Genomic DNA, 21,026 nt, shown 5'->3' on the forward strand with positions numbered 1-21,026 from the left:
ATTCGCTAAGAAATGTGTTCTCCACGGCTCAGCAAGCTCCCAAGGAAGGTACCTCTCGTCCAGCTGCGTGGCCGCAGTGCGCCTGCAGAACTTAGAGCTTGCCACGCATCTGCTCTCGCTGTTCGACAGGTAGCAGAAGGCAAGGCGCGCTTTTTCGCATGTTTTCTCGACGACGAGAGCCGGTTGATGTGCATGTAAGCGTAGCATATGAAGCAAGAATAGCACGAACCATTCGTAGTCAGGTGCAAAAGTCGCAGTATGGCACCAGGTGGCGAACATATGTTTCTGTGGCCACCACTAGTTTCCAGCAAAGTGAATACCACTGACTGAGGGCCCTGTGTTGTAGCCCCAGTGGCGCAATTGGTTAGCGCACGGTACTTATAAGGCAGTAGCCGTGCGCAATGCCGGGGTTGTGAGTTCGAGCCTCTCCTGGGGCATATTTTTATTTCGTGGCACAGTCTCTGACAGCAACAGGAGGCTACGTTTGAGATGTATCAGCTATTTGAGGAATATAATCGTGCATTCGATACGGTAGCTGCGTCTTCCTCGGTAGTATAGTGGTTAGTATCCCCTCCTGTCACCCGGGAGACCGGGGTTCGATTCCCCGCCGGGGAGAGACATCCGATTTTTAATTGCTGCACTATCACTCGCCGTCTTAGTGTAGGACGTTTGCAGGTACTAGCAACATGTGTCTCCCACACAGGCAGCTGCCTACAGCGCATCCTCGGTAGTATAGTGGTTAGTATCCCCGCCTGTCACCCGGGAGACCGGGGTTCGATTCCCCGCCGGGGAGAGACATCCGATTTTTAATTGCTGCACTATCACTCGCCGAACTTAGTGTAGGACGTTTGCAGGTACTAGCAACATGTGTCTCCCACACAGGCAGCTGTCTACAGTGCATCCTCGGTAGTATAGTGGTTAGTATCCCCGCCTGTCACGCGGGAGACCGGGGTTCGATTCCCCGCCGGGGAGATGCGATTTTTATCTCACAAACCTGTTCGAGAGTTGCGCGTATGGGGATCGGAAGAGCATAAAGTTTGCGATCAAGGAGTGTAGTTGGTGCAAAATCTAAAAAAAAATGCCACATCTTAGGAAGTGGTCCTTGCATTCTTCACACATCAGGGTTTGCTACTGAGGCTGAATCAAAGCACCCCAGCCGACGCTCTGGGCGTAGTAATCGAGCTGGACACAGTCTGCAAAAGAAATATTTTTAGCAGAGCGTGGTTTCGATCCACGGACCGCTGGGTTATGGGCCCAGCACGCTTCCACTGCGCCACTCTGCTGTGTGGGAGAGTACTGGCTCTTCGTCACATCACGTCTCACACCTGGGCAGTGTTGTCTGCGTCGCTTTCACACGCCTACATGTGATTGCGTAACATCTCCTACAGCTCTCAGCTTGACTTGTCTCGACTTTGCTCGACTGACGCTACGCTGACGCTTGCAGGCAGCGATATTTACCACGATCGCCCCGACATGCAGCTGCGAGAAGCACAGGAGTAACAAAGCACTCCACGATGCGGCGACATACGAAATCCACTGCCCAGCTACTCGTCGGAAACTAACAAAATGCCGACCCTGCCAAGATTCGAACCTGGAATCTTCTGATCCGTAGTCAGACGCGTTATCCGTTGCGCCACAGGGCCACCGGCAGCGTTTTGTCTACGAGACAAGTGCAATTCGCTAAGAAATGTGTTCTCCACGGCTCAGCAAGCTCCCAAGGAAGGTACCTCTCGTCCAGCTGCGTGGCCGCAGTGCGCCTGCAGAACTTAGAGCTTGCCACGCATCTGCTCTCGCTGTTCGACAGGTAGCAGAAGGCAAGGCGCGCTTTTTCGCATGTTTTCTCGACGACGAGAGCCGGTTGATGTGCATGTAAGCGTAGCATATGAAGCAAGAATAGCACGAACCATTCGTAGTCAGGTGCAAAAGTCGCAGTATGGCACCAGGTGGCGAACATATGTTTCTGTGGCCACCACTAGTTTCCAGCAAAGTGAATACCACTGACTGAGGGCCCTGTGTTGTAGCCCCAGTGGCGCAATTGGTTAGCGCACGGTACTTATAAGGCAGTAGCCGTGCGCAATGCCGGGGTTGTGAGTTCGAGCCTCTCCTGGGGCATATTTTTATTTCGTGGCACAGTCTCTGACAGCAACAGGAGGCTACGTTTGAGATGTATCAGCTATTTGAGGAATATAATCGTGCATTCGATACGGTAGCTGCGTCTTCCTCGGTAGTATAGTGGTTAGTATCCCCTCCTGTCACCCGGGAGACCGGGGTTCGATTCCCCGCCGGGGAGAGACATCCGATTTTTAATTGCTGCACTATCACTCGCCGTCTTAGTGTAGGACGTTTGCAGGTACTAGCAACATGTGTCTCCCACACAGGCAGCTGCCTACAGCGCATCCTCGGTAGTATAGTGGTTAGTATCCCCGCCTGTCACCCGGGAGACCGGGGTTCGATTCCCCGCCGGGGAGAGACATCCGATTTTTAATTGCTGCACTATCACTCGCCGAACTTAGTGTAGGACGTTTGCAGGTACTAGCAACATGTGTCTCCCACACAGGCAGCTGTCTACAGTGCATCCTCGGTAGTATAGTGGTTAGTATCCCCGCCTGTCACGCGGGAGACCGGGGTTCGATTCCCCGCCGGGGAGATGCGATTTTTATCTCACAAACCTGTTCGAGAGTTGCGCGTATGGGGATCGGAAGAGCATAAAGTTTGCGATCAAGGAGTGTAGTTGGTGCAAAATCTAAAAAAAAATGCCACATCTTAGGAAGTGGTCCTTGCATTCTTCACACATCAGGGTTTGCTACTGAGGCTGAATCAAAGCACCCCAGCCGACGCTCTGGGCGTAGTAATCGAGCTGGACACAGTCTGCAAAAGAAATATTTTTAGCAGAGCGTGGTTTCGATCCACGGACCGCTGGGTTATGGGCCCAGCACGCTTCCACTGCGCCACTCTGCTGTGTGGGAGAGTACTGGCTCTTCGTCACATCACGTCTCACACCTGGGCAGTGTTGTCTGCGTCGCTTTCACACGCCTACATGTGATTGCGTAACATCTCCTACAGCTCTCAGCTTGACTTGTCTCGACTTTGCTCGACTGACGCTACGCTGACGCTTGCAGGCAGCGATATTTACCACGATCGCCCCGACATGCAGCTGCGAGAAGCACAGGAGTAACAAAGCACTCCACGATGCGGCGACATACGAAATCCACTGCCCAGCTACTCGTCGGAAACTAACAAAATGCCGACCCTGCCAAGATTCGAACCTGGAATCTTCTGATCCGTAGTCAGACGCGTTATCCGTTGCGCCACAGGGCCACCGGCAGCGTTTTGTCTACGAGACAAGTGCAATTCGCTAAGAAATGTGTTCTCCACGGCTCAGCAAGCTCCCAAGGAAGGTACCTCTCGTCCAGCTGCGTGGCCGCAGTGCGCCTGCAGAACTTAGAGCTTGCCACGCATCTGCTCTCGCTGTTCGACAGGTAGCAGAAGGCAAGGCGCGCTTTTTCGCATGTTTTCTCGACGACGAGAGCCGGTTGATGTGCATGTAAGCGTAGCATATGAAGCAAGAATAGCACGAACCATTCGTAGTCAGGTGCAAAAGTCGCAGTATGGCACCAGGTGGCGAACATATGTTTCTGTGGCCACCACTAGTTTCCAGCAAAGTGAATACCACTGACTGAGGGCCCTGTGTTGTAGCCCCAGTGGCGCAATTGGTTAGCGCACGGTACTTATAAGGCAGTAGCCGTGCGCAATGCCGGGGTTGTGAGTTCGAGCCTCTCCTGGGGCATATTTTTATTTCGTGGCACAGTCTCTGACAGCAACAGGAGGCTACGTTTGAGATGTATCAGCTATTTGAGGAATATAATCGTGCATTCGATACGGTAGCTGCGTCTTCCTCGGTAGTATAGTGGTTAGTATCCCCTCCTGTCACCCGGGAGACCGGGGTTCGATTCCCCGCCGGGGAGAGACATCCGATTTTTAATTGCTGCACTATCACTCGCCGTCTTAGTGTAGGACGTTTGCAGGTACTAGCAACATGTGTCTCCCACACAGGCAGCTGCCTACAGCGCATCCTCGGTAGTATAGTGGTTAGTATCCCCGCCTGTCACCCGGGAGACCGGGGTTCGATTCCCCGCCGGGGAGAGACATCCGATTTTTAATTGCTGCACTATCACTCGCCGAACTTAGTGTAGGACGTTTGCAGGTACTAGCAACATGTGTCTCCCACACAGGCAGCTGTCTACAGTGCATCCTCGGTAGTATAGTGGTTAGTATCCCCGCCTGTCACGCGGGAGACCGGGGTTCGATTCCCCGCCGGGGAGATGCGATTTTTATCTCACAAACCTGTTCGAGAGTTGCGCGTATGGGGATCGGAAGAGCATAAAGTTTGCGATCAAGGAGTGTAGTTGGTGCAAAATCTAAAAAAAAATGCCACATTTTAGGAAGTGGTCCTTGCATTCTTCACACATCAGGGTTTGCTACTGAGGCTGAATCAAAGCACCCCAGCCGACGCTCTGGGCGTAGTAATCGAGCTGGACACAGTCTGCAAAAGAAATATTTTTAGCAGAGCGTGGTTTCGATCCACGGACCGCTGGGTTATGGGCCCAGCACGCTTCCACTGCGCCACTCTGCTGTGTGGGAGAGTACTGGCTCTTCGTCACATCACGTCTCACACCTGGGCAGTGTTGTCTGCGTCGCTTTCACACGCCTACATGTGATTGCGTAACATCTCCTACAGCTCTCAGCTTGACTTGTCTCGACTTTGCTCGACTGACGCTACGCTGACGCTTGCAGGCAGCGATATTTACCACGATCGCCCCGACATGCAGCTGCGAGAAGCACAGGAGTAACAAAGCACTCCACGATGCGGCGACATACGAAATCCACTGCCCAGCTACTCGTCGGAAACTAACAAAATGCCGACCCTGCCAAGATTCGAACCTGGAATCTTCTGATCCGTAGTCAGACGCGTTATCCGTTGCGCCACAGGGCCACCGGCAGCGTTTTGTCTACGAGACAAGTGCAATTCGCTAAGAAATGTGTTCTCCACGGCTCAGCAAGCTCCCAAGGAAGGTACCTCTCGTCCAGCTGCGTGGCCGCAGTGCGCCTGCAGAACTTAGAGCTTGCCACGCATCTGCTCTCGCTGTTCGACAGGTAGCAGAAGGCAAGGCGCGCTTTTTCGCATGTTTTCTCGACGACGAGAGCCGGTTGATGTGCATGTAAGCGTAGCATATGAAGCAAGAATAGCACGAACCATTCGTAGTCAGGTGCAAAAGTCGCAGTATGGCACCAGGTGGCGAACATATGTTTCTGTGGCCACCACTAGTTTCCAGCAAAGTGAATACCACTGACTGAGGGCCCTGTGTTGTAGCCCCAGTGGCGCAATTGGTTAGCGCACGGTACTTATAAGGCAGTAGCCGTGCGCAATGCCGGGGTTGTGAGTTCGAGCCTCTCCTGGGGCATATTTTTATTTCGTGGCACAGTCTCTGACAGCAACAGGAGGCTACGTTTGAGATGTATCAGCTATTTGAGGAATATAATCGTGCATTCGATACGGTAGCTGCGTCTTCCTCGGTAGTATAGTGGTTAGTATCCCCTCCTGTCACCCGGGAGACCGGGGTTCGATTCCCCGCCGGGGAGAGACATCCGATTTTTAATTGCTGCACTATCACTCGCCGTCTTAGTGTAGGACGTTTGCAGGTACTAGCAACATGTGTCTCCCACACAGGCAGCTGCCTACAGCGCATCCTCGGTAGTATAGTGGTTAGTATCCCCGCCTGTCACCCGGGAGACCGGGGTTCGATTCCCCGCCGGGGAGAGACATCCGATTTTTAATTGCTGCACTATCACTCGCCGAACTTAGTGTAGGACGTTTGCAGGTACTAGCAACATGTGTCTCCCACACAGGCAGCTGTCTACAGTGCATCCTCGGTAGTATAGTGGTTAGTATCCCCGCCTGTCACGCGGGAGACCGGGGTTCGATTCCCCGCCGGGGAGATGCGATTTTTATCTCACAAACCTGTTCGAGAGTTGCGCGTATGGGGATCGGAAGAGCATAAAGTTTGCGATCAAGGAGTGTAGTTGGTGCAAAATCTAAAAAAAAATGCCACATCTTAGGAAGTGGTCCTTGCATTCTTCACACATCAGGGTTTGCTACTGAGGCTGAATCAAAGCACCCCAGCCGACGCTCTGGGCGTAGTAATCGAGCTGGACACAGTCTGCAAAAGAAATATTTTTAGCAGAGCGTGGTTTCGATCCACGGACCGCTGGGTTATGGGCCCAGCACGCTTCCACTGCGCCACTCTGCTGTGTGGGAGAGTACTGGCTCTTCGTCACATCACGTCTCACACCTGGGCAGTGTTGTCTGCGTCGCTTTCACACGCCTACATGTGATTGCGTAACATCTCCTACAGCTCTCAGCTTGACTTGTCTCGACTTTGCTCGACTGACGCTACGCTGACGCTTGCAGGCAGCGATATTTACCACGATCGCCCCGACATGCAGCTGCGAGAAGCACAGGAGTAACAAAGCACTCCACGATGCGGCGACATACGAAATCCACTGCCCAGCTACTCGTCGGAAACTAACAAAATGCCGACCCTGCCAAGATTCGAACCTGGAATCTTCTGATCCGTAGTCAGACGCGTTATCCGTTGCGCCACAGGGCCACCGGCAGCGTTTTGTCTACGAGACAAGTGCAATTCGCTAAGAAATGTGTTCTCCACGGCTCAGCAAGCTCCCAAGGAAGGTACCTCTCGTCCAGCTGCGTGGCCGCAGTGCGCCTGCAGAACTTAGAGCTTGCCACGCATCTGCTCTCGCTGTTCGACAGGTAGCAGAAGGCAAGGCGCGCTTTTTCGCATGTTTTCTCGACGACGAGAGCCGGTTGATGTGCATGTAAGCGTAGCATATGAAGCAAGAATAGCACGAACCATTCGTAGTCAGGTGCAAAAGTCGCAGTATGGCACCAGGTGGCGAACATATGTTTCTGTGGCCACCACTAGTTTCCAGCAAAGTGAATACCACTGACTGAGGGCCCTGTGTTGTAGCCCCAGTGGCGCAATTGGTTAGCGCACGGTACTTATAAGGCAGTAGCCGTGCGCAATGCCGGGGTTGTGAGTTCGAGCCTCTCCTGGGGCATATTTTTATTTCGTGGCACAGTCTCTGACAGCAACAGGAGGCTACGTTTGAGATGTATCAGCTATTTGAGGAATATAATCGTGCATTCGATACGGTAGCTGCGTCTTCCTCGGTAGTATAGTGGTTAGTATCCCCTCCTGTCACCCGGGAGACCGGGGTTCGATTCCCCGCCGGGGAGAGACATCCGATTTTTAATTGCTGCACTATCACTCGCCGTCTTAGTGTAGGACGTTTGCAGGTACTAGCAACATGTGTCTCCCACACAGGCAGCTGCCTACAGCGCATCCTCGGTAGTATAGTGGTTAGTATCCCCGCCTGTCACCCGGGAGACCGGGGTTCGATTCCCCGCCGGGGAGAGACATCCGATTTTTAATTGCTGCACTATCACTCGCCGAACTTAGTGTAGGACGTTTGCAGGTACTAGCAACATGTGTCTCCCACACAGGCAGCTGTCTACAGTGCATCCTCGGTAGTATAGTGGTTAGTATCCCCGCCTGTCACGCGGGAGACCGGGGTTCGATTCCCCGCCGGGGAGATGCGATTTTTATCTCACAAACCTGTTCGAGAGTTGCGCGTATGGGGATCGGAAGAGCATAAAGTTTGCGATCAAGGAGTGTAGTTGGTGCAAAATCTAAAAAAAAATGCCACATCTTAGGAAGTGGTCCTTGCATTCTTCACACATCAGGGTTTGCTACTGAGGCTGAATCAAAGCACCCCAGCCGACGCTCTGGGCGTAGTAATCGAGCTGGACACAGTCTGCAAAAGAAATATTTTTAGCAGAGCGTGGTTTCGATCCACGGACCGCTGGGTTATGGGCCCAGCACGCTTCCACTGCGCCACTCTGCTGTGTGGGAGAGTACTGGCTCTTCGTCACATCACGTCTCACACCTGGGCAGTGTTGTCTGCGTCGCTTTCACACGCCTACATGTGATTGCGTAACATCTCCTACAGCTCTCAGCTTGACTTGTCTCGACTTTGCTCGACTGACGCTACGCTGACGCTTGCAGGCAGCGATATTTACCACGATCGCCCCGACATGCAGCTGCGAGAAGCACAGGAGTAACAAAGCACTCCACGATGCGGCGACATACGAAATCCACTGCCCAGCTACTCGTCGGAAACTAACAAAATGCCGACCCTGCCAAGATTCGAACCTGGAATCTTCTGATCCGTAGTCAGACGCGTTATCCGTTGCGCCACAGGGCCACCGGCAGCATTTTGTCTACGAGACAAGTGCAATTCGCTAAGAAATGTGTTCTCCACGGCTCAGCAAGCTCCCAAGGAAGGTACCTCTCGTCCAGCTGCGTGGCCGCAGTGCGCCTGCAGAACTTAGAGCTTGCCACGCATCTGCTCTCGCTGTTCGACAGGTAGCAGAAGGCAAGGCGCGCTTTTTCGCATGTTTTCTCGACGACGAGAGCCGGTTGATGTGCATGTAAGCGTAGCATATGAAGCAAGAATAGCACGAACCATTCGTAGTCAGGTGCAAAAGTCGCAGTATGGCACCAGGTGGCGAACATATGTTTCTGTGGCCACCACTAGTTTCCAGCAAAGTGAATACCACTGACTGAGGGCCCTGTGTTGTAGCCCCAGTGGCGCAATTGGTTAGCGCACGGTACTTATAAGGCAGTAGCCGTGCGCAATGCCGGGGTTGTGAGTTCGAGCCTCTCCTGGGGCATATTTTTATTTCGTGGCACAGTCTCTGACAGCAACAGGAGGCTACGTTTGAGATGTATCAGCTATTTGAGGAATATAATCGTGCATTCGATACGGTAGCTGCGTCTTCCTCGGTAGTATAGTGGTTAGTATCCCCTCCTGTCACCCGGGAGACCGGGGTTCGATTCCCCGCCGGGGAGAGACATCCGATTTTTAATTGCTGCACTATCACTCGCCGTCTTAGTGTAGGACGTTTGCAGGTACTAGCAACATGTGTCTCCCACACAGGCAGCTGCCTACAGCGCATCCTCGGTAGTATAGTGGTTAGTATCCCCGCCTGTCACCCGGGAGACCGGGGTTCGATTCCCCGCCGGGGAGAGACATCCGATTTTTAATTGCTGCACTATCACTCGCCGAACTTAGTGTAGGACGTTTGCAGGTACTAGCAACATGTGTCTCCCACACAGGCAGCTGTCTACAGTGCATCCTCGGTAGTATAGTGGTTAGTATCCCCGCCTGTCACGCGGGAGACCGGGGTTCGATTCCCCGCCGGGGAGATGCGATTTTTATCTCACAAACCTGTTCGAGAGTTGCGCGTATGGGGATCGGAAGAGCATAAAGTTTGCGATCAAGGAGTGTAGTTGGTGCAAAATCTAAAAAAAAATGCCACATCTTAGGAAGTGGTCCTTGCATTCTTCACACATCAGGGTTTGCTACTGAGGCTGAATCAAAGCACCCCAGCCGACGCTCTGGGCGTAGTAATCGAGCTGGACACAGTCTGCAAAAGAAATATTTTTAGCAGAGCGTGGTTTCGATCCACGGACCGCTGGGTTATGGGCCCAGCACGCTTCCACTGCGCCACTCTGCTGTGTGGGAGAGTACTGGCTCTTCGTCACATCACGTCTCACACCTGGGCAGTGTTGTCTGCGTCGCTTTCACACGCCTACATGTGATTGCGTAACATCTCCTACAGCTCTCAGCTTGACTTGTCTCGACTTTGCTCGACTGACGCTACGCTGACGCTTGCAGGCAGCGATATTTACCACGATCGCCCCGACATGCAGCTGCGAGAAGCACAGGAGTAACAAAGCACTCCACGATGCGGCGACATACGAAATCCACTGCCCAGCTACTCGTCGGAAACTAACAAAATGCCGACCCTGCCAAGATTCGAACCTGGAATCTTCTGATCCGTAGTCAGACGCGTTATCCGTTGCGCCACAGGGCCACCGGCAGCATTTTGTCTACGAGACAAGTGCAATTCGCTAAGAAATGTGTTCTCCACGGCTCAGCAAGCTCCCAAGGAAGGTACCTCTCGTCCAGCTGCGTGGCCGCAGTGCGCCTGCAGAACTTAGAGCTTGCCACGCATCTGCTCTCGCTGTTCGACAGGTAGCAGAAGGCAAGGCGCGCTTTTTCGCATGTTTTCTCGACGACGAGAGCCGGTTGATGTGCATGTAAGCGTAGCATATGAAGCAAGAATAGCACGAACCATTCGTAGTCAGGTGCAAAAGTCGCAGTATGGCACCAGGTGGCGAACATATGTTTCTGTGGCCACCACTAGTTTCCAGCAAAGTGAATACCACTGACTGAGGGCCCTGTGTTGTAGCCCCAGTGGCGCAATTGGTTAGCGCACGGTACTTATAAGGCAGTAGCCGTGCGCAATGCCGGGGTTGTGAGTTCGAGCCTCTCCTGGGGCATATTTTTATTTCGTGGCACAGTCTCTGACAGCAACAGGAGGCTACGTTTGAGATGTATCAGCTATTTGAGGAATATAATCGTGCATTCGATACGGTAGCTGCGTCTTCCTCGGTAGTATAGTGGTTAGTATCCCCTCCTGTCACCCGGGAGACCGGGGTTCGATTCCCCGCCGGGGAGAGACATCCGATTTTTAATTGCTGCACTATCACTCGCCGAACTTAGTGTAGGACGTTTGCAGGTACTAGCAACATGTGTCTCCCACACAGGCAGCTGTCTACAGTGCATCCTCGGTAGTATAGTGGTTAGTATCCCCGCCTGTCACGCGGGAGACCGGGGTTCGATTCCCCGCCGGGGAGATGCGATTTTTATCTCACAAACCTGTTCGAGAGTTGCGCGTATGGGGATCGGAAGAGCATAAAGTTTGCGATCAAGGAGTGTAGTTGGTGCAAAATCTAAAAAAAAATGCTACATCTTAGGAAGTGGTTCTTGCATTCTTCACACATCAGGGTTTGCTACTGAGGCTGAATCAAAGCACCCCAGCCGACGCTCTGGGCGTAGTAATCGAGCTGGACACAGTCTGCAAAAGTAATATTTTTAGCAGAGCGTGGTTTCAATCCACGGACCTCTGGGTTATGGGCCCAGCACGCTTCCACTGCGCCACTCTGCTGTGTGGGAGAGTACTGGCTCTTCGTCACATCACGTCTCACACCTGGGCAGTGTTGTCTGCGTCGCTTTCACACGCCTACATGTGATTGCGTAACATCTCCTACAGCTCTCAGCTTGACTTGTCTCGACTTTGCTCGACTGACGCTACGCTGACGCTTGCAGGCAGCGATATTTACCACGATCGCCCCGACATGCAGCTGCGAGAAGCACAGGAGTAACAAAGCACTCCACGATGCGGCGACATACGAAATCCACTGCCCAGCTACTCGTCGGAAACTAACAAAATGCCGACCCTGCCAAGATTCGAACCTGGAATCTTCTGATCCGTAGTCAGACGCGTTATCCGTTGCGCCACAGGGCCACCGGCAGCATTTTGTCTACGAGACAAGTACAATTCGCTAAGAAATGTGTTCTCCACGGCTCAGCAAGCTCCCAAGGAAGGTACCTCTCGTCCAGCTGCGTGGCCGCAGTGCGCCTGCAGAACTTAGAGCTTGCCACGCATCTGCTCTCGCTGTTCGACAGGTAGCAGAAGGCAAGGCGCGCTTTTTCGCATGTTTTCTCGACGACGAGAGCCGGTTGATGTGCATGTAAGCGTAGCATATGAAGCAAGAATAGCACGAACCATTCGTAGTCAGGTGCAAAAGTCGCAGTATGGCACCAGGTGGCGAACATATGTTTCTGTGGCCACCACTAGTTTCCAGCAAAGTGAATACCACTGACTGAGGGCCCTGTGTTGTAGCCCCAGTGGCGCAATTGGTTAGCGCACGGTACTTATAAGGCAGTAGCCGTGCGCAATGCCGGGGTTGTGAGTTCGAGCCTCTCCTGGGGCATATTTTTATTTCGTGGCACAGTCTCTGACAGCAACAGGAGGCTACGTTTGAGATGTATCAGCTATTTGAGGAATATAATCGTGCATTCGATACGGTAGCTGCGTCTTCCTCGGTAGTATAGTGGTTAGTATCCCCTCCTGTCACCCGGGAGACCGGGGTTCGATTCCCCGCCGGGGAGAGACATCCGATTTTTAATTGCTGCACTATCACTCGCCGTCTTAGTGTAGGACGTTTGCAGGTACTAGCAACATGTGTCTCCCACACAGGCAGCTGCCTACAGCGCATCCTCGGTAGTATAGTGGTTAGTATCCCCGCCTGTCACCCGGGAGACCGGGGTTCGATTCCCCGCCGGGGAGAGACATCCGATTTTTAATTGCTGCACTATCACTCGCCGAACTTAGTGTAGGACGTTTGCAGGTACTAGCAACATGTGTCTCCCACACAGGCAGCTGTCTACAGTGCATCCTCGGTAGTATAGTGGTTAGTATCCCCGCCTGTCACGCGGGAGACCGGGGTTCGATTCCCCGCCGGGGAGATGCGATTTTTATCTCACAAACCTGTTCGAGAGTTGCGCGTATGGGGATCGGAAGAGCATAAAGTTTGCGATCAAGGAGTGTAGTTGGTGCAAAATCTAAAAAAAAATGCTACATCTTAGGAAGTGGTTCTTGCATTCTTCACACATCAGGGTTTGCTACTGAGGCTGAATCAAAGCACCCCAGCCGACGCTCTGGGCGTAGTAATCGAGCTGGACACAGTCTGCAAAAGAAATATTTTTAGCAGAGCGTGGTTTCGATCCACGGACCGCTGGGTTATGGGCCCAGCACGCTTCCACTGCGCCACTCTGCTGTGTGGGAGAGTACTGGCTCTTCGTCACATCACGTCTCACACCTGGGCAGTGTTGTCTGCGTCGCTTTCACACGCCTACATGTGATTGCGTAACATCTCCTACAGCTCTCAGCTTGACTTGTCTCGACTTTGCTCGACTGACGCTACGCTGACGCTTGCAGGCAGCGATATTTACCACGATCGCCCCGACATGCAGCTGCGAGAAGCACAGGAGTAACAAAGCACTCCACGATGCGGCGACATACGAAATCCACTGCCCAGCTACTCGTCGGAAACTAACAAAATGCCGACCCTGCCAAGATTCGAACCTGGAATCTTCTGATCCGTAGTCAGACGCGTTATCCGTTGCGCCACAGGGCCACCGGCAGCATTTTGTCTACGAGACAAGTGCAATTCGCTAAGAAATGTGTTCTCCACGGCTCAGCAAGCTCCCAAGGAAGGTACCTCTCGTCCAGCTGCGTGGCCGCAGTGCGCCTGCAGAACTTAGAGCTTGCCACGCATCTGCTCTCGCTGTTCGACAGGTAGCAGAAGGCAAGGCGCGCTTTTTCGCATGTTTTCTCGACGACGAGAGCCGGTTGATGTGCATGTAAGCGTAGCATATGAAGCAAGAATAGCACGAACCATTCGTAGTCAGGTGCAAAAGTCGCAGTATGGCACCAGGTGGCGAACATATGTTTCTGTGGCCACCACTAGTTTCCAGCAAAGTGAATACCACTGACTGAGGGCCCTGTGTTGTAGCCCCAGTGGCGCAATTGGTTAGCGCACGGTACTTATAAGGCAGTAGCCGTGCGCAATGCCGGGGTTGTGAGTTCGAGCCTCTCCTGGGGCATATTTTTATTTCGTGGCACAGTCTCTGACAGCAACAGGAGGCTACGTTTGAGATGTATCAGCTATTTGAGGAATATAATCGTGCATTCGATACGGTAGCTGCGTCTTCCTCGGTAGTATAGTGGTTAGTATCCCCTCCTGTCACCCGGGAGACCGGGGTTCGATTCCCCGCCGGGGAGAGACATCCGATTTTTAATTGCTGCACTATCACTCGCCGTCTTAGTGTAGGACGTTTGCAGGTACTAGCAACATGTGTCTCCCACACAGGCAGCTGCCTACAGCGCATCCTCGGTAGTATAGTGGTTAGTATCCCCGCCTGTCACCCGGGAGACCGGGGTTCGATTCCCCGCCGGGGAGAGACATCCGATTTTTAATTGCTGCACTATCACTCGCCGAACTTAGTGTAGGACGTTTGCAGGTACTAGCAACATGTGTCTCCCACACAGGCAGCTGTCTACAGTGCATCCTCGGTAGTATAGTGGTTAGTATCCCCGCCTGTCACGCGGGAGACCGGGGTTCGATTCCCCGCCGGGGAGATGCGATTTTTATCTCACAAACCTGTTCGAGAGTTGCGCGTATGGGGATCGGAAGAGCATAAAGTTTGCGATCAAGGAGTGTAGTTGGTGCAAAATCTAAAAAAAAATGCTACATCTTAGGAAGTGGTTCTTGCATTCTTCACACATCAGGGTTTGCTACTGAGGCTGAATCAAAGCACCCCAGCCGACGCTCTGGGCGTAGTAATCGAGCTGGACACAGTCTGCAAAAGAAATATTTTTAGCAGAGCGTGGTTTCGATCCACGGACCGCTGGGTTATGGGCCCAGCACGCTTCCACTGCGCCACTCTGCTGTGTGGGAGAGTACTGGCTCTTCGTCACATCACGTCTCACACCTGGGCAGTGTTGTCTGCGTCGCTTTCACACGCCTACATGTGATTGCGTAACATCTCCTACAGCTCTCAGCTTGACTTGTCTCGACTTTGCTCGACTGACGCTACGCTGACGCTTGCAGGCAGCGATATTTACCACGATCGCCCCGACATGCAGCTGCGAGAAGCACAGGAGTAACAAAGCACTCCACGATGCGGCGACATACGAAATCCACTGCCCAGCTACTCGTCGGAAACTAACAAAATGCCGACCCTGCCAAGATTCGAACCTGGAATCTTCTGATCCGTAGTCAGACGCGTTATCCGTTGCGCCACAGGGCCACCGGCAGCATTTTGTCTACGAGACAAGTGCAATTCGCTAAGAAATGTGTTCTCCACGGCTCAGCAAGCTCCCAAGGAAGGTACCTCTCGTCCAGCTGCGTGGCCGCAGTGCGCCTGCAGAACTTAGAGCTTGCCACGCATCTGCTCTCGCTGTTCGACAGGTAGCAGAAGGCAAGGCGCGCTTTTTCGCATGTTTTCTCGACGACGAGAGCCGGTTGATGTGCATGTAAGCGTAGCATATGAAGCAAGAATAGCACGAACCATTCGTAGTCAGGTGCAAAAGTCGCAGTATGGCACCAGGTGGCGAACATATGTTTCTGTGGCCACCACTAGTTTCCAGCAAAGTGAATACCACTGACTGAGGGCCCTGTGTTGTAGCCCCAGTGGCGCAATTGGTTAGCGCACGGTACTTATAAGGCAGTAGCCGTGCGCAATGCCGGGGTTGTGAGTTCGAGCCTCTCCTGGGGCATATTTTTATTTCGTGGCACAGTCTCTGACAGCAACAGGAGGCTACGTTTGAGATGTATCAGCTATTTGAGGAATATAATCGTGCATTCGATACGGTAGCTGCGTCTTCCTCGGTAGTATAGTGGTTAGTATCCCCTCCTGTCACCCGGAGACCGGGGTTCGATTCCCCGCCGGGGAGAGACATCCGATTTTTAATTGCTGCACTATCACTCGCCGTCTTAGTGTAGGACGTTTGCAGGTACTAGCAACATGTGTCTCCCACACAGGCAGCTGCCTACAGCGCATCCTCGGTAGTATAGTGGTTAGTATCCCCGCCTGTCACCCGGGAGACCGGGGTTCGATTCCCCGCCGGGGAGAGACATCCGATTTTTAATTGCTGCACTATCACTCGCCGAACTTAGTGTAGGACGTTTGCAGGTACTAGCAACATGTGTCTCCCACACAGGCAGCTGTCTACAGTGCATCCTCGGTAGTATAGTGGTTAGTATCCCCGCCTGTCACGCGGGAGACCGGGGTTCGATTCCCCGCCGGGGAGATGCGATTTTTATCTCACAAAACCTGTTCGAGAGTTGCGCGTATGGGGATCGGAAGAGCATAAAGTTTGCGATCAAGGAGTGTAGTTGGTGCAAAATCTAAAAAAAAATGCTACATCTTAGGAAGTGGTTCTTGCATTCTTCACACATCAGGGTTTGCTACTGAGGCTGAATCAAAGCACCCCAGCCGACGCTCTGGGCGTAGTAATCGAGCTGGACACAGTCTGCAAAAGAAATATTTTTAGCAGAGCGTGGTTTCGATCCACGGACCGCTGGGTTATGGGCCCAGCACGCTTCCACTGCGCCACTCTGCTGTGTGGGAGAGTACTGGCTCTTCGTCACATCACGTCTCACACCTGGGCAGTGTTGTCTGCGTCGCTTTCACACGCCTACATGTGATTGCGTAACATCTCCTACAGCTCTCAGCTTGACTTGTCTCGACTTTGCTCGACTGACGCTACGCTGACGCTTGCAGGCAGCGATATTTACCACGATCGCCCCGACATGCAGCTGCGAGAAGCACAGGAGTAACAAAGCACTCCACGATGCGGCGACATACGAAATCCACTGCCCAGCTACTCGTCGGAAACTAACAAAATGCCGACCCTGCCAAGATTCGAACCTGGAATCTTCTGATCCGTAGTCAGACGCGTTATCCGTTTGCGCCACAGGGCCACCGGCAGCATTTTGTCTACGAGACAAGTGCAATTCGCTAAGAAATGTGTTCTCCACGGCTCAGCAAGCTCCCAAGGAAGGTACCTCTCGTCCAGCTGCGTGGCCGCAGTGCGCCTGCAGACTTAGAGCTTGCCACGCATCTGCTCTCGCTGTTCGACAGGTAGCAGAAGGCAAGGCGCGCTTTTTCGCATGTTTTCTCGACGACGAGAGCCGGTTGATGTGCATGTAAGCGTAGCATATGAAGCAAGAATAGCACGAACCATTCGTAGTCAGGTGCAAAAGTCGCAGTATGGCACCAGGTGGCGAACATATGTTTCTGTGGCCACCACTAGTTTCCAGCAAAGTGAATACCACTGACTGAGGGCCCTGTGTTGTAGCCCCAGTGGCGCAATTGGTTAGCGCACGGTACTTATAAGGCAGTAGCCGTGCGCAATGCCGGGGTTGTGAGTTCGAGCCTCTCCTGGGGCATATTTTTATTTCGTGGCACAGTCTCTGACAGCAACAGGAGGCTACGTTTGAGATGTATCAGCTATTTGAGGAATATAATCGTGCATTCGATACGGTAGCTGCGTCTTCCTCGGTAGTATAGTGGTTAGTATCCCCTCCTGTCACCCGGGAGACCGGGGTTCGATTCCCCGCCGGGGAGAGACATCCGATTTTTAATTGCTGCACTATCACTCGCCGTCTTAGTGTAGGACGTTTGCAGGTACTAGCAACATGTGTCTCCCACACAGGCAGCTGCCTACAGCGCATCCTCGGTAGTATAGTGGTTAGTATCCCCGCCTGTCACCCGGGAGACCGGGGTTCGATTCCCCGCCGGGGAGAGACATCCGATTTTTAATTGCTGCACTATCACTCGCCGAACTTAGTGTAGGACGTTTGCAGGTACTAGCAACATGTGTCTCCCACACAGGCAGCTGTCTACAGTGCATCCTCGGTAGTATAGTGGTTAGTATCCCCGCCTGTCACGCGGGAGACCGGGGTTCGATTCCCCGCCGGGGAGATGCGATTTTTATCTCACAAACCTGTTCGAGAGTTGCGCGTATGGGGATCGGAAGAGCATAAAGTTTGCGATCAAGGAGTGTAGTTGGTGCAAAATCTAAAAAAAAATGCTACATCTTAGGAAGTGGTTCTTGCATTCTTCACACATCAGGGTTTGCTACTGAGGCTGAATCAAAGCACCCCAGCCGACGCTCTGGGCGTAGTAATCGAGCTGGACACAGTCTGCAAAAGAAATATTTTTAGCAGAGCGTGGTTTCGATCCACGGACCGCTGGGTTATGGGCCCAGCACGCTTCCACTGCGCCACTCTGCTGTGTGGGAGAGTACTGGCTCTTCGTCACATCACGTCTCACACCTGGGCAGTGTTGTCTGCGTCGCTTTCACACGCCTACATGTGATTGCGTAACATCTCCTACAGCTCTCAGCTTGACTTGTCTCGACTTTGCTCGACTGACGCTACGCTGACGCTTGCAGGCAGCGATATTTACCACGATCGCCCCGACATGCAGCTGCGAGAAGCACAGGAGTAACAAAGCACTCCACGATGCGGCGACATACGAAATCCACTGCCCAGCTACTCGTCGGAAACTAACAAAATGCCGACCCTGCCAAGATTCGAACCTGGAATCTTCTGATCCGTAGTCAGACGCGTTATCCGTTGCGCCACAGGGCCACCGGCAGCATTTTGTCTACGAGACAAGTGCAATTCGCTAAGAAGATGTCGCTAAGAAATGTGTTCTCCACGGCTCAGCAAGCTCCCAAGGAAGGTACCTCTCGTCCAGCTGCGTGGCCGCAGTGCGCCTGCAGAACTTAGAGCTTGCCCACGCATCTGCTCTCGCTGTTCGACAGGTAGCAGAAGGCAAGGCGCCGCTTTTTCGCATGTTTTCTCGACGACGAGAGCCGGTTGATGTGCATGTAAGCGTAGCATATGAAGCAAGATAGCACGAACCATTCGTAGTCAGGTGCAAAAGTCGCAGTATGGCACCAGGTGGCGAACATATGTTTCTGTGGCCACCACTAGTTTCCAGCAAAGTGAATACCACTGACTGAGGGCCCTGTGTTGTAGCCCCAGTGGCGCAATTGGTTAGCGCACGGTACTTATAAGGCAGTAGCCGTGCGCAATGCCGGGGTTGTGAGTTCGAGCCTCTCCTGGGGTCATATTTTTATTTCGTGGGCACAGTCTCTGACAGCAACAGGAGGCTACGTTTGAGATGTATCAGCTATTTGAGGAATATAATCGTGCATTCGATACGGTAGCTGCGTCTTTCCTCGGTAGTATAGTGGTTAGTATCCCCTCCTGTCACCCGGGAGACCGGGGTTCGATTCCCCGCCGGGGAGAGACATCCGATTTTTAATTGCTGCACTATCACTCGCCGTCTTAGTGTAGGACGTTTGCAGGTACTAGCAACATGTGTCTCCCACACAGGCAGCTGCCTACAGCGCATCCTCGGTAGTATAGTGGTTAGTATCCCCGCCTGTCACCCGGGAGACCGGGGTTCGATTCCCCGCCGGGGAGAGACATCCGATTTTTAATTGCTGCACTATCACTCGCCGAACTTAGTGTAGGACGTTTGCAGGTACTAGCAACATGTGTCTCCCACACAGGCAGCTGTCTACAGTGCATCCTCGGTAGTATAGTGGTTAGTATCCCCGCCTGTCCACGCGGGAGACCGGGGTTCGATTCCCCGCCGGGGAGATGCGATTTTTATCTCACAAACCTGTTCGAGAGTTGCGCGTATGGGGATCGGAAGAGCATAAAGTTTGCGATCAAGGAGTGTAGTTGGTGCAAAATCTAAAAAAAATGCTACATCTTAGGAAGTGGTTCTTGGCATTCTTCACACATCAGGGTTTGCTACTGAGGCTGAATCAAAGCACCCCAGCCGACGCTCTGGGCGTAGTAATCGAGCTGGACACAGTCTGCAAAAGTAATATTTTTAGCAGAGCGTGGTTTCAATCCACGGACCTCTGGGTTATGGGCCCAGCACGCTTCCACTGCGCCACTCTGCTGTGTGGGAGAGTACTGGCTCTTCGTCACATCACGTCTCACACCTGGGCAGTGTTGTCTGCGTCGCTTTCACACGCCTACATGTGATTGCGTAACATCTCCTACAGCTCTCAGCTTGACTTGTCTCGACTTTGCTCGACTGACGCTACGCTGACGCTTGCAGGCAGCGATATTTACCACGATCGCCCCGACATGCAGCTGCGAGAAGCACAGGAGTAACAAAGCACTCCACGATGCGGCGACATACGAAATCCACTGCCCAGCTACTCGTCGGAAACTAACAAAATGCCGACCCTGCCAAGATTCGAACCTGGAATCTTCTGATCCGTAGTCAGACGCGTTATCCGTTGCGCCACAGGGCCACCGGCAGCATTTTTGTCTACGAGACAAGTGCAATTCGCTAAGAAATGTGTTCTCCACGGCTCAGCAAGCTCCAAGGAAGGTACCTCTCGTCCAGCTGCGTGGCCGCAGTGCGCCTGCAGAACTTAGAGCTTGCCACGCATCTGCTCTCGCTGTTCGACAGGTAGCAGAGGCAAGGCGCGCTTTTTCGCATGTTTTCTCGACGGACGAGAGCCGGTTGATGTGCATGTAAGCGTAGCATATGAAGCAAGAATAGCACGAACCATTCGTAGTCAGGTGCAAAAGTCGCAGTATGGCACCAGGGTGGCGAACATATGTTTCTGTGGCCACCACTAGTTTCCAGCAAAGTGAATACCACTGACTGAGGGCCCTGTGTTGTAGCCCCAGTGGCGCAATTGGTTAGCGCACGGGTACTTATAAGGCAGTAGCCGTGCGCAATGCCGGGGTTGTGAGTTCGAGCCTCTCCTGGGGCATATTTTTTATTTCGTGGCACAGTCTCTGACAGCAACAGGAGGCTACGTTTGAGATGTATCAGCTATTTGAGGAATATAATCGTGCATTCGATACGGTAGCTGCGTCTTCCTCGGTAGTATAGTGGTTAGTATCCCCTCCTGTCACCCGGGAGACCCGGGGTTCGATTCCCCGCCGGGGAGAGACATCCGATTTTTAATTGCTGCACTATCACTCGCCGTCTTAGTGTAGGACGTTTGCAGGTACTAGCAACATGTGTCTCCCACACAGGCAGCTGCCTACAGCGCATCCTCGGTAGTATAGTGGTTAGTATCCCCGCCTGTCACCCCGGGGAGACCGGGGTTCGATTCCCCGCCGGGGAGAGACATCCGATTTTTAATTGCTGCACTATCACTCGCCGAACTTAGTGTAGGACGTTTGCAGGTACTAGCAACATGTGTCTCCCACACAGGCAGCTGTCTACAGTGCATCCTCGGTAGTATAGTGGTTAGTATCCCCGCCTGTCACGCGGGAGACCGGGGTTCGATTCCCCGCCGGGGAGATGCGATTTTTATCTCACAAACCTGTTCGAGAGTTGCGCGTATGGGGATCGGAAGAGCATAAAGTTTGCGATCAAGGAGTGTAGTTGGTGCAAAATCTAAAAAAAAA

General features: G+C 52.9%; 48 non-coding genes across 48 annotated transcripts; 36 read left to right on the forward strand and 12 right to left on the reverse strand.

Moving 5' to 3' along the window:
• The first annotated feature begins 345 nt into the window (after window positions 1–345).
• Window positions 346–437, forward strand: Trnai-uau (transfer RNA isoleucine (anticodon UAU)). Its single transcript is given in 2 exon segments — window positions 346–383; window positions 402–437. It is a non-coding gene; the product is annotated as a tRNA-Ile (tRNA).
• A 284-nt stretch (window positions 438–721) lies between these two features.
• Trnad-guc (transfer RNA aspartic acid (anticodon GUC)) lies at window positions 722–793 on the forward strand. The gene has a single exon. It is a non-coding gene; the product is annotated as a tRNA-Asp (tRNA).
• A 107-nt stretch (window positions 794–900) lies between these two features.
• On the forward strand, window positions 901–972 carry Trnad-guc (transfer RNA aspartic acid (anticodon GUC)). The gene has a single exon. It is a non-coding gene; the product is annotated as a tRNA-Asp (tRNA).
• Window positions 973–1,570: 598 nt separating this feature from the next.
• Trnar-acg (transfer RNA arginine (anticodon ACG)) lies at window positions 1,571–1,643 on the reverse strand. The gene has a single exon. It is a non-coding gene; the product is annotated as a tRNA-Arg (tRNA).
• A 377-nt stretch (window positions 1,644–2,020) lies between these two features.
• Window positions 2,021–2,112, forward strand: Trnai-uau (transfer RNA isoleucine (anticodon UAU)). Its single transcript is given in 2 exon segments — window positions 2,021–2,058; window positions 2,077–2,112. It is a non-coding gene; the product is annotated as a tRNA-Ile (tRNA).
• A 284-nt stretch (window positions 2,113–2,396) lies between these two features.
• Window positions 2,397–2,468, forward strand: Trnad-guc (transfer RNA aspartic acid (anticodon GUC)). The gene has a single exon. It is a non-coding gene; the product is annotated as a tRNA-Asp (tRNA).
• Window positions 2,469–2,575: 107 nt separating this feature from the next.
• On the forward strand, window positions 2,576–2,647 carry Trnad-guc (transfer RNA aspartic acid (anticodon GUC)). The gene has a single exon. It is a non-coding gene; the product is annotated as a tRNA-Asp (tRNA).
• Window positions 2,648–3,245: 598 nt separating this feature from the next.
• On the reverse strand, window positions 3,246–3,318 carry Trnar-acg (transfer RNA arginine (anticodon ACG)). Its single transcript has one exon. It is a non-coding gene; the product is annotated as a tRNA-Arg (tRNA).
• Window positions 3,319–3,695: 377 nt separating this feature from the next.
• On the forward strand, window positions 3,696–3,787 carry Trnai-uau (transfer RNA isoleucine (anticodon UAU)). The gene is given in 2 exon segments: window positions 3,696–3,733; window positions 3,752–3,787. It is a non-coding gene; the product is annotated as a tRNA-Ile (tRNA).
• Window positions 3,788–4,071: 284 nt separating this feature from the next.
• Window positions 4,072–4,143, forward strand: Trnad-guc (transfer RNA aspartic acid (anticodon GUC)). The gene has a single exon. It is a non-coding gene; the product is annotated as a tRNA-Asp (tRNA).
• Window positions 4,144–4,250: 107 nt separating this feature from the next.
• Trnad-guc (transfer RNA aspartic acid (anticodon GUC)) lies at window positions 4,251–4,322 on the forward strand. The gene has a single exon. It is a non-coding gene; the product is annotated as a tRNA-Asp (tRNA).
• A 598-nt stretch (window positions 4,323–4,920) lies between these two features.
• Window positions 4,921–4,993, reverse strand: Trnar-acg (transfer RNA arginine (anticodon ACG)). The gene has a single exon. It is a non-coding gene; the product is annotated as a tRNA-Arg (tRNA).
• Window positions 4,994–5,370: 377 nt separating this feature from the next.
• Trnai-uau (transfer RNA isoleucine (anticodon UAU)) lies at window positions 5,371–5,462 on the forward strand. The gene is given in 2 exon segments: window positions 5,371–5,408; window positions 5,427–5,462. It is a non-coding gene; the product is annotated as a tRNA-Ile (tRNA).
• Window positions 5,463–5,746: 284 nt separating this feature from the next.
• On the forward strand, window positions 5,747–5,818 carry Trnad-guc (transfer RNA aspartic acid (anticodon GUC)). The gene has a single exon. It is a non-coding gene; the product is annotated as a tRNA-Asp (tRNA).
• A 107-nt stretch (window positions 5,819–5,925) lies between these two features.
• Trnad-guc (transfer RNA aspartic acid (anticodon GUC)) lies at window positions 5,926–5,997 on the forward strand. The gene has a single exon. It is a non-coding gene; the product is annotated as a tRNA-Asp (tRNA).
• A 598-nt stretch (window positions 5,998–6,595) lies between these two features.
• Window positions 6,596–6,668, reverse strand: Trnar-acg (transfer RNA arginine (anticodon ACG)). Its single transcript has one exon. It is a non-coding gene; the product is annotated as a tRNA-Arg (tRNA).
• A 377-nt stretch (window positions 6,669–7,045) lies between these two features.
• Window positions 7,046–7,137, forward strand: Trnai-uau (transfer RNA isoleucine (anticodon UAU)). Its single transcript is given in 2 exon segments — window positions 7,046–7,083; window positions 7,102–7,137. It is a non-coding gene; the product is annotated as a tRNA-Ile (tRNA).
• Window positions 7,138–7,421: 284 nt separating this feature from the next.
• Trnad-guc (transfer RNA aspartic acid (anticodon GUC)) lies at window positions 7,422–7,493 on the forward strand. Its single transcript has one exon. It is a non-coding gene; the product is annotated as a tRNA-Asp (tRNA).
• Window positions 7,494–7,600: 107 nt separating this feature from the next.
• Trnad-guc (transfer RNA aspartic acid (anticodon GUC)) lies at window positions 7,601–7,672 on the forward strand. The gene has a single exon. It is a non-coding gene; the product is annotated as a tRNA-Asp (tRNA).
• A 598-nt stretch (window positions 7,673–8,270) lies between these two features.
• On the reverse strand, window positions 8,271–8,343 carry Trnar-acg (transfer RNA arginine (anticodon ACG)). Its single transcript has one exon. It is a non-coding gene; the product is annotated as a tRNA-Arg (tRNA).
• A 377-nt stretch (window positions 8,344–8,720) lies between these two features.
• Trnai-uau (transfer RNA isoleucine (anticodon UAU)) lies at window positions 8,721–8,812 on the forward strand. The gene is given in 2 exon segments: window positions 8,721–8,758; window positions 8,777–8,812. It is a non-coding gene; the product is annotated as a tRNA-Ile (tRNA).
• Window positions 8,813–9,096: 284 nt separating this feature from the next.
• On the forward strand, window positions 9,097–9,168 carry Trnad-guc (transfer RNA aspartic acid (anticodon GUC)). The gene has a single exon. It is a non-coding gene; the product is annotated as a tRNA-Asp (tRNA).
• A 107-nt stretch (window positions 9,169–9,275) lies between these two features.
• On the forward strand, window positions 9,276–9,347 carry Trnad-guc (transfer RNA aspartic acid (anticodon GUC)). The gene has a single exon. It is a non-coding gene; the product is annotated as a tRNA-Asp (tRNA).
• A 598-nt stretch (window positions 9,348–9,945) lies between these two features.
• Window positions 9,946–10,018, reverse strand: Trnar-acg (transfer RNA arginine (anticodon ACG)). Its single transcript has one exon. It is a non-coding gene; the product is annotated as a tRNA-Arg (tRNA).
• A 377-nt stretch (window positions 10,019–10,395) lies between these two features.
• On the forward strand, window positions 10,396–10,487 carry Trnai-uau (transfer RNA isoleucine (anticodon UAU)). Its single transcript is given in 2 exon segments — window positions 10,396–10,433; window positions 10,452–10,487. It is a non-coding gene; the product is annotated as a tRNA-Ile (tRNA).
• Window positions 10,488–10,772: 285 nt separating this feature from the next.
• Window positions 10,773–10,844, forward strand: Trnad-guc (transfer RNA aspartic acid (anticodon GUC)). Its single transcript has one exon. It is a non-coding gene; the product is annotated as a tRNA-Asp (tRNA).
• A 598-nt stretch (window positions 10,845–11,442) lies between these two features.
• Window positions 11,443–11,515, reverse strand: Trnar-acg (transfer RNA arginine (anticodon ACG)). The gene has a single exon. It is a non-coding gene; the product is annotated as a tRNA-Arg (tRNA).
• A 377-nt stretch (window positions 11,516–11,892) lies between these two features.
• Window positions 11,893–11,984, forward strand: Trnai-uau (transfer RNA isoleucine (anticodon UAU)). The gene is given in 2 exon segments: window positions 11,893–11,930; window positions 11,949–11,984. It is a non-coding gene; the product is annotated as a tRNA-Ile (tRNA).
• Window positions 11,985–12,268: 284 nt separating this feature from the next.
• Trnad-guc (transfer RNA aspartic acid (anticodon GUC)) lies at window positions 12,269–12,340 on the forward strand. Its single transcript has one exon. It is a non-coding gene; the product is annotated as a tRNA-Asp (tRNA).
• Window positions 12,341–12,447: 107 nt separating this feature from the next.
• On the forward strand, window positions 12,448–12,519 carry Trnad-guc (transfer RNA aspartic acid (anticodon GUC)). The gene has a single exon. It is a non-coding gene; the product is annotated as a tRNA-Asp (tRNA).
• A 598-nt stretch (window positions 12,520–13,117) lies between these two features.
• On the reverse strand, window positions 13,118–13,190 carry Trnar-acg (transfer RNA arginine (anticodon ACG)). The gene has a single exon. It is a non-coding gene; the product is annotated as a tRNA-Arg (tRNA).
• Window positions 13,191–13,567: 377 nt separating this feature from the next.
• On the forward strand, window positions 13,568–13,659 carry Trnai-uau (transfer RNA isoleucine (anticodon UAU)). The gene is given in 2 exon segments: window positions 13,568–13,605; window positions 13,624–13,659. It is a non-coding gene; the product is annotated as a tRNA-Ile (tRNA).
• Window positions 13,660–13,943: 284 nt separating this feature from the next.
• Trnad-guc (transfer RNA aspartic acid (anticodon GUC)) lies at window positions 13,944–14,015 on the forward strand. Its single transcript has one exon. It is a non-coding gene; the product is annotated as a tRNA-Asp (tRNA).
• A 107-nt stretch (window positions 14,016–14,122) lies between these two features.
• On the forward strand, window positions 14,123–14,194 carry Trnad-guc (transfer RNA aspartic acid (anticodon GUC)). Its single transcript has one exon. It is a non-coding gene; the product is annotated as a tRNA-Asp (tRNA).
• A 598-nt stretch (window positions 14,195–14,792) lies between these two features.
• Window positions 14,793–14,865, reverse strand: Trnar-acg (transfer RNA arginine (anticodon ACG)). Its single transcript has one exon. It is a non-coding gene; the product is annotated as a tRNA-Arg (tRNA).
• A 377-nt stretch (window positions 14,866–15,242) lies between these two features.
• Trnai-uau (transfer RNA isoleucine (anticodon UAU)) lies at window positions 15,243–15,334 on the forward strand. The gene is given in 2 exon segments: window positions 15,243–15,280; window positions 15,299–15,334. It is a non-coding gene; the product is annotated as a tRNA-Ile (tRNA).
• A 283-nt stretch (window positions 15,335–15,617) lies between these two features.
• On the forward strand, window positions 15,618–15,689 carry Trnad-guc (transfer RNA aspartic acid (anticodon GUC)). The gene has a single exon. It is a non-coding gene; the product is annotated as a tRNA-Asp (tRNA).
• A 107-nt stretch (window positions 15,690–15,796) lies between these two features.
• On the forward strand, window positions 15,797–15,868 carry Trnad-guc (transfer RNA aspartic acid (anticodon GUC)). The gene has a single exon. It is a non-coding gene; the product is annotated as a tRNA-Asp (tRNA).
• A 599-nt stretch (window positions 15,869–16,467) lies between these two features.
• On the reverse strand, window positions 16,468–16,541 carry Trnar-acg (transfer RNA arginine (anticodon ACG)). Its single transcript has one exon. It is a non-coding gene; the product is annotated as a tRNA-Arg (tRNA).
• Window positions 16,542–16,917: 376 nt separating this feature from the next.
• Window positions 16,918–17,009, forward strand: Trnai-uau (transfer RNA isoleucine (anticodon UAU)). Its single transcript is given in 2 exon segments — window positions 16,918–16,955; window positions 16,974–17,009. It is a non-coding gene; the product is annotated as a tRNA-Ile (tRNA).
• A 284-nt stretch (window positions 17,010–17,293) lies between these two features.
• On the forward strand, window positions 17,294–17,365 carry Trnad-guc (transfer RNA aspartic acid (anticodon GUC)). Its single transcript has one exon. It is a non-coding gene; the product is annotated as a tRNA-Asp (tRNA).
• A 107-nt stretch (window positions 17,366–17,472) lies between these two features.
• Window positions 17,473–17,544, forward strand: Trnad-guc (transfer RNA aspartic acid (anticodon GUC)). The gene has a single exon. It is a non-coding gene; the product is annotated as a tRNA-Asp (tRNA).
• Window positions 17,545–18,142: 598 nt separating this feature from the next.
• On the reverse strand, window positions 18,143–18,215 carry Trnar-acg (transfer RNA arginine (anticodon ACG)). Its single transcript has one exon. It is a non-coding gene; the product is annotated as a tRNA-Arg (tRNA).
• Window positions 18,216–18,607: 392 nt separating this feature from the next.
• On the forward strand, window positions 18,608–18,700 carry Trnai-uau (transfer RNA isoleucine (anticodon UAU)). The gene is given in 2 exon segments: window positions 18,608–18,645; window positions 18,664–18,700. It is a non-coding gene; the product is annotated as a tRNA-Ile (tRNA).
• A 286-nt stretch (window positions 18,701–18,986) lies between these two features.
• Trnad-guc (transfer RNA aspartic acid (anticodon GUC)) lies at window positions 18,987–19,058 on the forward strand. Its single transcript has one exon. It is a non-coding gene; the product is annotated as a tRNA-Asp (tRNA).
• Window positions 19,059–19,836: 778 nt separating this feature from the next.
• Window positions 19,837–19,909, reverse strand: Trnar-acg (transfer RNA arginine (anticodon ACG)). The gene has a single exon. It is a non-coding gene; the product is annotated as a tRNA-Arg (tRNA).
• A 378-nt stretch (window positions 19,910–20,287) lies between these two features.
• Window positions 20,288–20,380, forward strand: Trnai-uau (transfer RNA isoleucine (anticodon UAU)). The gene is given in 2 exon segments: window positions 20,288–20,326; window positions 20,345–20,380. It is a non-coding gene; the product is annotated as a tRNA-Ile (tRNA).
• A 467-nt stretch (window positions 20,381–20,847) lies between these two features.
• Trnad-guc (transfer RNA aspartic acid (anticodon GUC)) lies at window positions 20,848–20,919 on the forward strand. The gene has a single exon. It is a non-coding gene; the product is annotated as a tRNA-Asp (tRNA).
• The last annotated feature ends 107 nt before the right edge of the window (window positions 20,920–21,026 follow it).

The sequence above is a fragment of the Schistocerca cancellata genome, unplaced genomic scaffold (genome assembly GCF_023864275.1).
Source record: "Schistocerca cancellata isolate TAMUIC-IGC-003103 unplaced genomic scaffold, iqSchCanc2.1 HiC_scaffold_756, whole genome shotgun sequence".
Taxonomy (NCBI): domain Eukaryota; kingdom Metazoa; phylum Arthropoda; class Insecta; order Orthoptera; family Acrididae; genus Schistocerca; species Schistocerca cancellata.